The following is a 12,858-nucleotide window of genomic DNA, read 5'->3' on the forward strand; positions in this document are numbered from 1 at the left end:
CTCTGTTTTTGCATTTGTGCTTCTTGGCCCCTTGTTTTTGTGTAATAATAATAATAATAACAATAAAAATAATACATTTAATTTATGAAGCACTTTATAAACATTGGAAACAGCTCTTTTCTGTTTTACTTTTTAACCATAAAATGTTATTCTATGCAATAAAACATGGATTTATAATTTTAGTATACAGTTTCACTGCTAAAAGAAAATAAAGTAGATCAGTGCCTATTGCAGTGTCTTATTTTAATTTGTATCCTTTGTTCATTTTTTTGCCTTAAAGATTGTCATTAATAATACTTAAATTAATAAAAGTCACAGAATAAAAAAATTTATTTTTTGTATTCATAAACCTGCAGATGTTATCTCTACATGTCAGGATCTGGTTATTGGAGACATTTATCATCACAGTAACAGCGTTACAAACATCGGTAGCTGTAAACACTCATAAAAACATTAGAAATACATACGCTGGGTTGATGCTGCACCCTAACATACGTGGAGTATTTAACATTTCTAGTTATCAGAGAAAGTGCATGTTTGAATGTGTGAGTGAAACGCATTAACTTGCAGAACTTTGTAGAAAGGCACTTTAAGAAGTTCAGTCCATTTACTTGGATTAGTTTACAGCGCAGATCTACCACATCCAATATGGTGGACACGCTGACATGTCACAGCAACTGGCTGCCCTGCTCAATGTGCCGTCTACATATGTATGTCTATGAATATAAACTCAAGAGGCAACGAGAGGAAACTAAGAATTAACCCTTTATGACCTACAATAGAACAGGTCCACCAGGCCATATCTTTACATTTTTACATGCTGCCATTTTTTGGAATATTTCAATTTTCTATACATCAATAGAATCTTTATATCCCAAAATTTCAAAATACGTATGAAAGAAATCCATAGTACCTACAGAAATTAGCTAAAAAGTCCAATAACCCACAAATAAATTGAAAATCATTTTTTATTTTTACATATTTTTCTAGATACAGAAAAGCCACAGTTGTATTCTTCAAAACTGTAAATGAGAAAAAGATGCACAGACACCTTTCAAACCACAGAAAATACATTTTGAATCTGTTCATAACTTCATTTGTAAGATACACTCATTTTATAAACTATAGGAAAAATGAAAAAAAAATGAATACTGTGCAGAATTTGCAAAAAGACAGCATGTGCATCAAAATAAACTACTTTCAATAGTGTAATCAAAGTTCTAAGTGTCTCTGGAACGTATACAGGAAGGTATAAAGTCAAACATGCAGTGGTTTCTGCTGTGCCAGGCCTACGAGAATAAAACTACATTTCCCGGCAAGAATATGAGCGATTCGTGGGAAAATGACATCACTTCCTGTTGCTGCAGGTAGTGGCTTGCATGAAGTCATGTGATAGTTCGTGTGACAACAGACAGTCCAATGTAGGAAGTGCTGTTAGCAGCTAATGAAAACAATGACCCAAGGATTATAATGTTTTGTTGTTTGCGCTTTATATGCAATTTTACACGATTTCTGCGAACCTGTTGGAGGAAAGATATAGCGCTCTGGGGACATGCTGAATGCATGATATGTAAGTGTAAATTCTCTGGTTTTATATACAAAAAGAATTACTGCTCTTTCTTATTTGGTTGCAGTTCAAGCGTCATTACAAAATGCGCATGCAGATGAGGACACCGACGGGCCCGCCGATACAAAGAGGTTAAAGAGAGACAACAGAACTGAAAGAGCAGCACAGAAACAGTGGCTCACAGACCCAGGACCAGGACAGAAACATGCACAGGCTCATATCAGGACCAGCTTAACGCTCTGCTGGAGGATGTTCTGCTGCTTGGTGGAAAAACTTGAGTCTGATGCAACTTTGTAGTTTTTTGGAAACCCGGCCCATGGAGTCACTGCAGTGGTCTCCATCAAATAATTAGCATGGCTTTTTTATCGCAGTCAGTTTGGTGACAGTGTTGCTCTGTGGCTTCAGACTGTTTTAAACATGACTCACACAGGAGGAACATCTTTGATGCGTCCAGCTGATTTTCCCACATTCTTCCCGCTCTAACTGATCTTCCTCCAGCATCCTCACAGAAAGGGAGCTAGGATGGAGGAAATCTAAAGTGGAGAGCAGAGAGGGACTTCCTCTCAGTATCATATTATCTCAGTTATTATTATAATCAGAGGTGGGAAGTAACGAAGTACAAATACTTCGTTACTGTACTTAAGTAGATTTTTCAGGTATCTGTACTTTACTTAAGTATTTATTTTTCTGACTACTTTTTACTTTTACTCCCTACATTTTTACGCAAGTATCTGTACTTTGTACTTCTTACATTTTCAAACAGACTCGTTACTTTTTAACGTCAGAGAGAAATTTGAATTTCCGGTCATTGCGCCTTCAAACGTAAAACGATCTGAGCCTAAACGGAGGAATAATAACATATAAGAGACAATCGTACTGCGTATCCTCCATCACCGGGGCTTATCTCGTACAAAGGGATTAAATACGCAAACCCATATAATTAATGTACCATTTATAGCGCTATAATCGGGCCGGACCGAGTCCGTAAGTTGCGCTGCGGCACATAAACAGCTTAGCTAGCGCTACTGAAGAGGAGCGAGCATGAAGGGAGTAACGTGTGGCAGGTAAATGCAACGTTTCTAAATGCTCAACAAATATCAGCAAACACACAAAGTGTGTGCAGTTTGTCACACAGTGTGTCTGCTAGCTAAAAGAAGAGCTGCTGCATTTCAGGGAGAGCAAAGAGAGAGAAGTTCACTCAGAGATGGAGAAAGAGGACAGGAGAGGAAGAAGAGAGGCTAGAATTAAAGGTAAGGACTGGAAAACAAACTGAAGTATGCTGACTTTGTGTAATTCAAAGATTGTATGAAAATGCTGCAATTTAGTGTTTAATAAATAGGTTAGTTTGTTGTACTGTATTTACAGTAAAGCTCTGTGTTGGACTGGAGAGCAGTGTTTGTGTTCATGGTCAGAGTTACAGGTTACATCAGTGCAGCAGAGATGAGTTTGAATCAAAGCTGCTGATGCTGAGATTCATTCACTGAATCCAACATTTCTACAGCCTGTATGCTGTCAGTGTAGGGGATGGAGATCAGCTCAGAGAGCTGTGAAATACTGGGTTACATCTTTGTGAGTTCAGTTCATCCACACAGAGCAGTAAACCTCAGAGCAGCAGCAGCAGGTCAGCTGATCACAGCCTGCACACCAACATAATTTACTGCAGCTCACAATAGAAAGCTGTGGTTCTTCTCCCCATGCAGAGCCACTACAGCTGATCTTAGGGTTCCTCCACCTTCTGAATCCCACTGTAACCCCTGAGTATCCTCATGTTTGTGTTTAGGTGGAGGCACAGTCACCCTCTACTATGGAGGACACAGAGAACAGAGCTGGGTTTAAATTCCCTTTCACAGTTTGTGTCCTACAGAACAGATTCAAGCTGAGTGCATTCATTAGAATTAAAATTTAGATTGGAATAACATTTGTATTCTCATGTACTATTTTATATTATTACAATAATATATAATGAGGTTCGGTTTGTTTTACACAAAAAGCAGGTAGAAACATCCTCCAAAGAACTACTTTTACTTTCTTACTTTGAGTACATTTCAGAGCCTGTACTTTTTTACTTTTACTTAAGTAGAGAAGTTGAACCAGTACTTCGACTTTTACTAAAGTAATTTTTAAACATAAGTACTTGTACTTCTACTTAAGTACAGAATGTCAGTACTTTTGCCACCTCTGACAGTAATACATAAGTAATGTGGTATATTACATACGCACAAGTGTATGTTCCTATTGATGAAGCTACCAAGTACTGTTAATCCAGTGTGAAAACTTCAACTAGCTAAATAAATTAAAAAAAAAGCCAACAATAAACATATACAGGAAAAATGCAGTGAGGTTCTTCATGTTTCTGTATCAGTATTACTCTTAATTTCCTCACATAAAATGTGCTGACTCAGCAACACTCTAATTAGTGTCTGTCAGACGTGAGATTCACAGTAAAATTTGCTGACTGACTCTGACTGATATCTGCCTGCTTTTTATAATTTAAGAAAGCTTCAGTTAATCAGAAATGAAATACATTTCTGCTTGTAAAATTGACAGAAAGACACAAGTGAGGTAACAGACTCACTCTCACTATAGGCAACACACGAGCAACAACACCTTTAAACTTAAACAGTAACAAAGATGATGACCCCTGTGGCTCACAGCTGACCTGGTATCAAAGCTCCTCCTCCTTTCTGTCACCCCCCCTGCATGAGCACATGACAGAAGTTAGTGCTGCATGACTCATAATTCATATTTTACAGGTGCATTAGTTAAGATAGATTTCTGATGTTACACAGACCCTGTTCACACAACATCTGAACAAAGAGTCACTGAAGCAAAGTTCAGATTGTATTGACCTTAATTAGGCAGCGTGCAGCGATGAGACGGCCTGAATAAGATCAACAGCAGTGAGCTGCAGGCTGCAACACAACATAGAGGTATAATATTAATAAAGATGATTCATCTGAAAGAAACTGATCACATTGCTATTTCCTAGAGTCTGTTCAGATCAACATTCAGATTCTCCTCCATTATTTAGCTGTTCTTTAATTCTGGAAAATGAAAAGTTATATGTGTACAGACAGGAGCATTCAGCAACAAGGAAGCAAAAACTGGATCATGGATGAGCTCAAAGTCAGGAAATATGAGGAGCTGCTGAGTTTATGTAAAATAAAAAAAAAAAAAGATCTTTTGCAGATTTTACCTCAGTCTCAGCCTTCACAGATCAAACATGTCTCAGTGTAATAAAGCACTCAGAAGATGACTTTTATGGTCTCCTTTTCTATCTATATGTGACACACCATAATGTGTGGTCACATTATGTGGTTTCATTTTTTGGTATTGTGCTAATTTTGTTAAATTAGGATCCCAGTTTTCTGATATCTGTTATAAGTTAAATGGAGTGCTATCCCAAGTTACGCCACAAGGGGGCACCTTCGCCCTAGTGAGACGGCTTAGTGTGGTTTCCGCTACCGTCCACAGAATCGGCTGAAGTGGGAGAAGGAAACACATTGCTGTCGTCCATCTCATGATTTTGCTGTTTTTTTCAAATTGGTAAGTAGTAAAATCACATATGCGATCCACATATTTGACATACCAAGTAACGGTAACACCTGAGCAGTAGCTCATCTGAGGAGAACGTTGTTTAATTAAAGGGGCTCCATAGCTAATGCAAACAATGGTACTAGACAGTGGTACTAGACAAGGGTGCCCGTTATCCCCCTGATAATGGACACCCCTGTCTAGCACCACGGGAAAGAATAAAAAATCTGGATTGATTGGTAGAAATGCTGGCATGAGGAGATGTATAAAGAAGACTTATTCCTGAGATGAATACATTCCCCAGTCCGAACTTCCTTAAAACAGTAAATAGTCCCATTCGACCCTGTCAAATGCTTTCTCAGCATCGACCGAGATCACCGCTTCAGGTATTCCAGCGGTGGTTTTAGAGTAGATAATGTTGAGGAGTGCACGGATATTAAAGAATTGTTGCCTCCCCTTAACAAATCTAGTTTGCTCCAGTGAAACAATAATTGGTACGATATTTTCCAGACTATGTGCCAAAGCTTTAGCAAGGATCTTAGCATTCACATTTATTAAGAAGAGAGGTCTGTGTGAGCTGCAAAGACTTGGATCTTAATCGTTTTTTAAGAGGAGACTGATGGAGGCTTGCGTTAAAGTGTGTGTGTGTGTGTGTGTGTGTGTGTCGGGGGGGGGGGGGGACTGCCATAATGTAATAATTCCTTATATATTGCAAGCAATAATAGAGACAGCTTATCCTGGAATTTTTTTTTTTTTAATTCAACAGGGAATCCATCCGGTCCAGAAGCTTTATTGGTTTGCATGCTTCTCACGGCAGCAATGATTTCTTCCATGGTTAGTGGTAAGTCAAGTTCCTTAGTAACATCTGGACCTATCATGGGGAACTTAAGCCTGTCAAGTGTTACATTCCCTTAAGTGAATGTTGACCTTGGAGTACCGTATTTTCCGGACTATAAATTGCACTTTTTTTCATAGTTTGGCCGGGGGTGCGACCTATACTCCGGAGTGACTTATATGTGAAATTATTAACACATTAAACAAAATACTCAGACACTTGACATCTCCGTAAAACGGAGCTTCAAGGCAGTCTTGCGTAACCTGTGGGTGCAGTGGATGATGGGTGGGGAGCACAGCTTCACGGCAACCGGGAGAATGCACCACCCAACTTTCCTGGAAGTCATTGGATGGATCAAGAAAACATGGGCTTCAGTGACAACCAAAACCATCCTGTCGGGATTCAGAAAGGCCAGAATAATTGGAACTGCAACTGATGACGAGTCTGACAAAAGCGACACAGAAGAGGAAGTGGCGCCGAGGATGAAGAATTCAATGGATTGATGGTTTGGTGAACTTGCTAGAATGTTCTTTATGCTATGGTCATCTGAATATCTGTTAATGTTATGTTAACATACCAGACACGTACTCAGTTCGTAGTCTATGTGTCATGTAGCTGAGTGTGTTATGTTAGCATACCGTAGGCGTAACCCTGTTTGGCCTGTTCTTTAATCCATTATTATTCTAAATTGCCTTTCAAGATGAAATGTCTGTTCTTGGTCTCAGATTTTATCAAATAAATCCCCCCCCCAAAATGTGACTTATAGTCCAGTGCGACTTATATATGTTTTTTCTTCTTTATTGTGCATTTTTTGGCTGGTGCAATTTATACACCGGAGCGACTTGTAGTCCAAAAAATACAATAATGACTGCTATTCTGCTTCTAGGGCCTGCTGTGTGGGATCCACCCTTCCCCAGCAGTGTTAATTTTGACAGCAAATTTTGATTTAGTTTTAGTCATAATTTAGTCATCTGAATAGTTTTAGTTTTTGTCGACGAAATTATCCTAAGAATATAGTCGACTAAAGTCGATTTAGTCGATATTTTCTCTAAACACATACGCTAAACTGGGAAAAACACTTTACCCTGCATGACATTAAAATGCTGACCTTTGCATGGAGATCTGGGTGACTGGTTTGCAGATGTTTAGGATTTGTCATGTTTTTACCCGAGATAGTCGCCCCACACGGTTCACACATCGTTTTGTTTGTCACAACGTCAAAGGACAAATGTGTCCATACATCGGCTCTTCTCTTTCTCCCTGCTGACATTGTTTACATAACTTAGTTCTATCGGAAGTAACGACAAATCACAGGCTAGTTTGGTCTTCCCGGGTTTAGAGCAAATCTGTGCAACTGTGCGTTTGATTGGATGTTTTCTTAACTTGTCCTGCCCTGTCACAAAATTAAATAAGTTCTGATTGGATTTCGTCCCCGCCAAGCATTTTCGTCTCGTTTTCATTCGCTGACGAAAGTGTCAATTAATTTATTATCGTTTTTATCATTTTAGGTAGTTTTTATTTAGTTATCGTCTCGTTATCGTCATGAAAAAAAGGTTCGTCGACGAAAACTATGACGAAAATATTTTGTCAACGAAATTAACACTGGTCCTCAGCCCTGACTCCTGCTGTCATGCTGTCATTGGCTGAAGTCTGAGACCTGCAGCCAATTGCTGCCCTGCAGGGCTAAGCTGTTGTGCCTCAGGGCCTTTGGCCATGGGGTGGTGATCAGTGCACCATGTGCTTTGGAAGCTAATCTGTAATAGTTTGTAAACAATGATGATGTAGGTAGCGATGCACGTGCACTTTGGAAACAGAAATACGGCGGAGTTCAATTGCGTTTCAATCTATGAGAAGGGTTTATCAATGAAAGATCGTGAAAACTACCTGCAAAAATTAACTTTGACCACCGGCAACCGACTCCCTGATCCCTGTGTTACATTAGCAAGTGGCCCAATAGACATTGGCCGGATATATACGTGTATTTGGTGGAGAAACCCAGTGTATACACCAGAGAGAAGTTATGCGCATACAAGTCACTGATCCTTACAATTATGTTGTCTAAGGCCACGTACCGAACATCAAATATCATGACACAGACTCTGAGTTTTGTGTCTTGAAGGTAGAATTCTTCTAAGTCAAAGACAAGGAAACAGGACCACTGTGTATGAGGCTCGGGTCATTGTAAGCAAGTCAAAGAACTCACAGCGGATTGTACCTGCATGGCAGCGTGAGTACTTCGTCAAACTGCTTTTCTAGCTTGCTAAGAGTTTTCCGACTGCAGAAATAATTGATTTACAATGAAAAAAAATACTGTTCCATCAAAAGTTTGGACACACTCAACCATTCATATGCGAGTCTGCTCATACTTTTGACTGGCACTGAATATTGGAATCTATAGTGCGATTAAATATTAATTTAAAAATCAGGACTCTGAGCCCAGCGATGCCTCACCTGTAAATAGCCAGCCACACTACAGTTTAAAAGCCAAATAGCCTACCAGCTAATGCTGTTTACTTTAGATATTAGTATTTATCTAAACCTGACATCCCGGTATAACCAGAGTAGATAAATAACTTTACCTGATATAAAACGGGCGCTTCAAACGTGAGCATTTCTGATCGTGTCCTCAGTCCAATTTTTATCAATACATTTGATGGCTTGCAACCACAGGCGGCTCCGTTTTCTCTCAGCCTTGATCCAGTGGGAATTCGGTACAACTTCAGTCCCCTTTTGGTAGAGTAGAAATTCTGACAGCCAAACACTCAACAGCAGACATTTTGATGCTGATATCGCTTTTAAATCACGTTTTATTGCTGCGCAGTCTCCTTGTTCTTATTGATTTGAATGGAGTAGCAGTTCACTTCTGTTGCCAGAGTGCGCGCACATCCTTTGATGATGTAGGCTGTAAAAGGGTCTATAGGATGATAATTAACAGTCTTTTTAATCCTTTTAAACTTACTTTTGGGTAACTTTTTGTTGTGAAGTGCTTTGTGATATTGATCTTAAAAGGTGCTATATAAGTAAAATTTTATTTAGTCTAAAGGCTAGTTGGACTCACTACATACACATATGACTCTAAAAATTGTGATAATAGCTTTTGTTTTATTATGTAGCCTATACAGCTGAAAAATAAAAATCCCCACATTTTGCCAATACAACAGTGAACAAAATGTCTTGTCTGATAAGCAAAAAAAAAAGTATGTATAAAACATTTTCCATTTCACATGCAGGAACTGCCTTTAACATGTTCTAGTGATTATTAGCTCATATGTGTGATTAAAGAGTAATTTACATCTCTGTCAACATAGTAAATAAGGGAAATCTAAGCTGTATTAACCTTAAAACAGACATCCTGACATGACCATATTGCATTTGGATAATGCTGCTTACCAGCTGCTGTAATATCATGTAGCAGTGTTGCCACTAAAGTCTCGCCTTCACCCACCCAGTGTGACAGACCCACAGCAAAATGTTTCACTGTATTTATGTGCAGTGTTGTAGGAAGCCTCAGCAGCAGGTTTCCAATGAAGCAAAACAGAGTGATGAATTAAGACTCAGTGGGACAGAGTGAACACAACTAACGGACTGTTGATGAATGGCCTGCTGATGTTTGAATATTATACACGCGCACACGGACACGTGTAGGTGCACACGTGGCACTACACACATGCATCATACACCTAGAGCAAACAGTGCATCTGAAATATACTCTGCTGCACTGGGGTGGCTGTGGCTCAGGAGGTAGAGCAGGTCATCTCCTAAGTAGAAGGTTGGTGGTTCAGTTCCTGGGTGCTGCACTCTGCATCCCAATGTATCCTTTGGCAAGATATTGAACCCCTTGTTGCTCCTGATGCATTCATCAGAGTGTGATTATGTACATGAATATTTGATAGAAAGCACTTAGATGTAGAAAGAAGTGCTTATATGAGTGTGTGTGAATGGGTGAATGTGAACATGTTGTATAGAGTGCTCAGTTATGTAAGAACTAGCCCTTTTACCATGCATATTGGTAAATTTCAGTATGTCTGCATGATTTTGATACTTGTATTAAAAATGGTTTAATAGAAATGTCCATGTGAGTGATCTAAATTAATTTCATTCTGTCATTTGTACATAACACTATTAAAGAAACTGGGATGTGTAATTCACACTGATTTTTTAAAAAATGTTTTTAATGAAACAATCATACAGTTTATCCACCTCATTGCAGCTGTATGTAGCAGTCTAAAACTAGATGCAGTAGATATCTGTGATATCTTTCAAAGCATTGTTATTATCTTTGTTCTTATTCAATTTACATTCTAGAGTAAAGAACTGAAACTTCAAAACTGCTCAACCTTCAACCTTTGTCCTGACAGAGCACACATACAAATACACAGCTCCCATATGGCCAAAATGATTATCATGATGATTTTGATCAATACTGAAATCAAGATTATCTCTGATGATTAGTCAGTAATTTTATTAACAAAATGTTTTTAATCTATTTTTATGAAATCGTAACACTGCTTTCGCTTACATCTTGTGCAACATTCTGGCTAATGTCCAAATCGGTCATCCTCATTGCTGGGACTGCAGCTGTGTTGGTGACTCCAGTGCATCTTTGTCAGCTGGATGGACACACTGGTCTGCTCTGGTCTGCTTTTATGGATGTCTCAGTTGATGTTGGATGACTTTAGCAACCATTGCATTGTTTTCTTGTCCCTCATGCAGGAGCTACACTGCAGTTTGTGCTGTTTTCAGTACTCATGGTTCGTACAGGTGCTGGAAATCCTTGAAAATGCTCAGATTTTAATATTGTCCTTTCAAGGTTTGAAAGGTGCTTGAATTTTGGATATAGTGCTTGAAACTGCTTGAAATTGTAACCGCTTTTTTAAAATAAAAAAATATCTATCTGGAAAACTGTAAATTCAGTTATGGATAAGTATGGAATTATATTTAGGTCAAAAGTTACACACAATAAAAAAACACAATCCGTGCAAATAATTTCATTCCGTGAGCGCAGGTATTCATTCCTTGCAAGTAAGTGCAACAATTCGTTTGAGTAAACTCATCAGCTGTGTGCACAAAGAAACATCGCACAACATCGCTTACACCCCGATTTCTTGCGTCTCGCCCGGGGTAGGGGTCGGGTGGTTCCTTGGGGACCGGGCTGGTGGCGTCCTGGGGTCGCTGTTGGCCCTGGGGTGGTTTCCACTTGCCCCGCCTTCAGAGGGTGGGTAGCTATGGATGAATGTGTGTCTTTGTGTATTTGTCACCGTCTCCGTGAGTTTGGGTGGGTGAGTGAATGTGTATGTATGGCATATCTGTGTGTGGGTAAGTATGTATGGGCATGTATGAGTATCTGTGTATAAATGTGTACACGGGTGTCTGGGTGTGTTTGTATGTATGGCTGGACCTGGGTCTGGGCCTTGTGCCTTGCCTCCTGGCCGCTCCTTGCTGGTTGCCTCCTCCCCCCTACCCCCCTGGGATGGGGGTGCCTCGGGGTTCCTGGGTGGGGCTGGGTGTTCTGGCGTGGGTGCTGGCCTGCCCCCCTTGGGGGTGCGGTGCGGGGCTGCGTTGGCTTCTTCGGCGTGGGGGGGGGCTCTGTGGAGGGTCGGGCGGTCCTTGGGTGCCGTGGGCCCGGGAGCCCTGCCGCCGGCCAGTGCAGGGGGCTGGCCGCTGGGGGGGGGCTGGCTTCTCATCGCCTTGGGTTCCCTGGAGCCCTTGCTTCTCGACTGGGGGGGCTCCGTCTGAGACCACCCTCTCCCGTCTGCTGGGGTAGGTGTGCGGTTGTCTTTGGACTGAGTGGCCGGGGGTCTTCCTGGCTCTTGGTGGGCTGCTGGTGGCCTGGGGTTCCGGGGGCTTTCCGTACCTGCCTCTGGCTTCTGATGGGTGGAGCTGCAGCGTTTTGCCCTCATTGGTAAGTACGTTCCATGACACAGACACAAACATGACACAGACACAAACGCCCACTCAGTCACAACTCAACAAAATTGTTGGTGTGCGTAACATGCTTTGTTAGTTTTGTTTTTCACACACAAATTTATTTTTGCAAGTATTGATAGTATTTTTTTATATGTTAAAGTGATGAAGTATCTGATTAATAGACTTGTGCTCTTTCCCCTTTTTTTTTTGCTCCCTTTCTCTCTCCCTTTTTCTTCTCTTTATTTTCCTCTTCTTCAGCCTGTCAGCTCTGGCTGTTACATAGTATGTGGAAAAATAACTCAGATAAATAAAATAAAGGGTTAAAACATCAACAAGAAGAGCCTATTGAGAACCTATAGAGCTCATCTTGAAATAGCAAATATGTTTGGCACAACAACGCATTCAGATCACAGTTCTGCTTGCAAGATCTACCAGACATGACAGGCTTTAAAAAAAAAAAAAAAAAAAAAAAAAAAAAAAAAAGAAACATCGCACACACTGGTCACTTTGATGGATAGTTCAAGTTACTGCGTTAAACTGAGTTACACTGTGGCAGCAACATAATAGCTGTTTTAAACCAGATTTGATCACAATCTGGAGTTCACAACATTAACTATCAGTAATTTTTGTTTTCTGTCAAGTGACTTATGGCATAATACCAGCTTCTTAATGTGACTAAAAATGTGAAATAATTTTGAGTATGTACGTATTTATATAAGAATGTATCACAGTGTTAATGTGCTGGAAAATCTTGAAAATCGACCTTGAAGGTGCTTAAAAGGTGCTGGAATTGCATCCTGGAAAAGGTGTGTGAACCCTTGATTATTTGGGGTCAAAATGAATGCAGTTCTAGGTATATGTGGTCATTTTTGTTTTCACAATTTGAAGAATAAGCCCATTTTAGAAAAAAATCATGAAATGATGGGTTTTTTTATTTGAAAAGGTTACATAATTTTAAAATGGTTCTGGTTTGCCTCTCTTCCTCATTATCAAGTACGTTTCATGACAAATGCAC

This window comes from Archocentrus centrarchus, chromosome 20 (genome assembly GCF_007364275.1).
Source record: "Archocentrus centrarchus isolate MPI-CPG fArcCen1 chromosome 20, fArcCen1, whole genome shotgun sequence".
Lineage (NCBI taxonomy): Eukaryota > Metazoa > Chordata > Actinopteri > Cichliformes > Cichlidae > Archocentrus > Archocentrus centrarchus.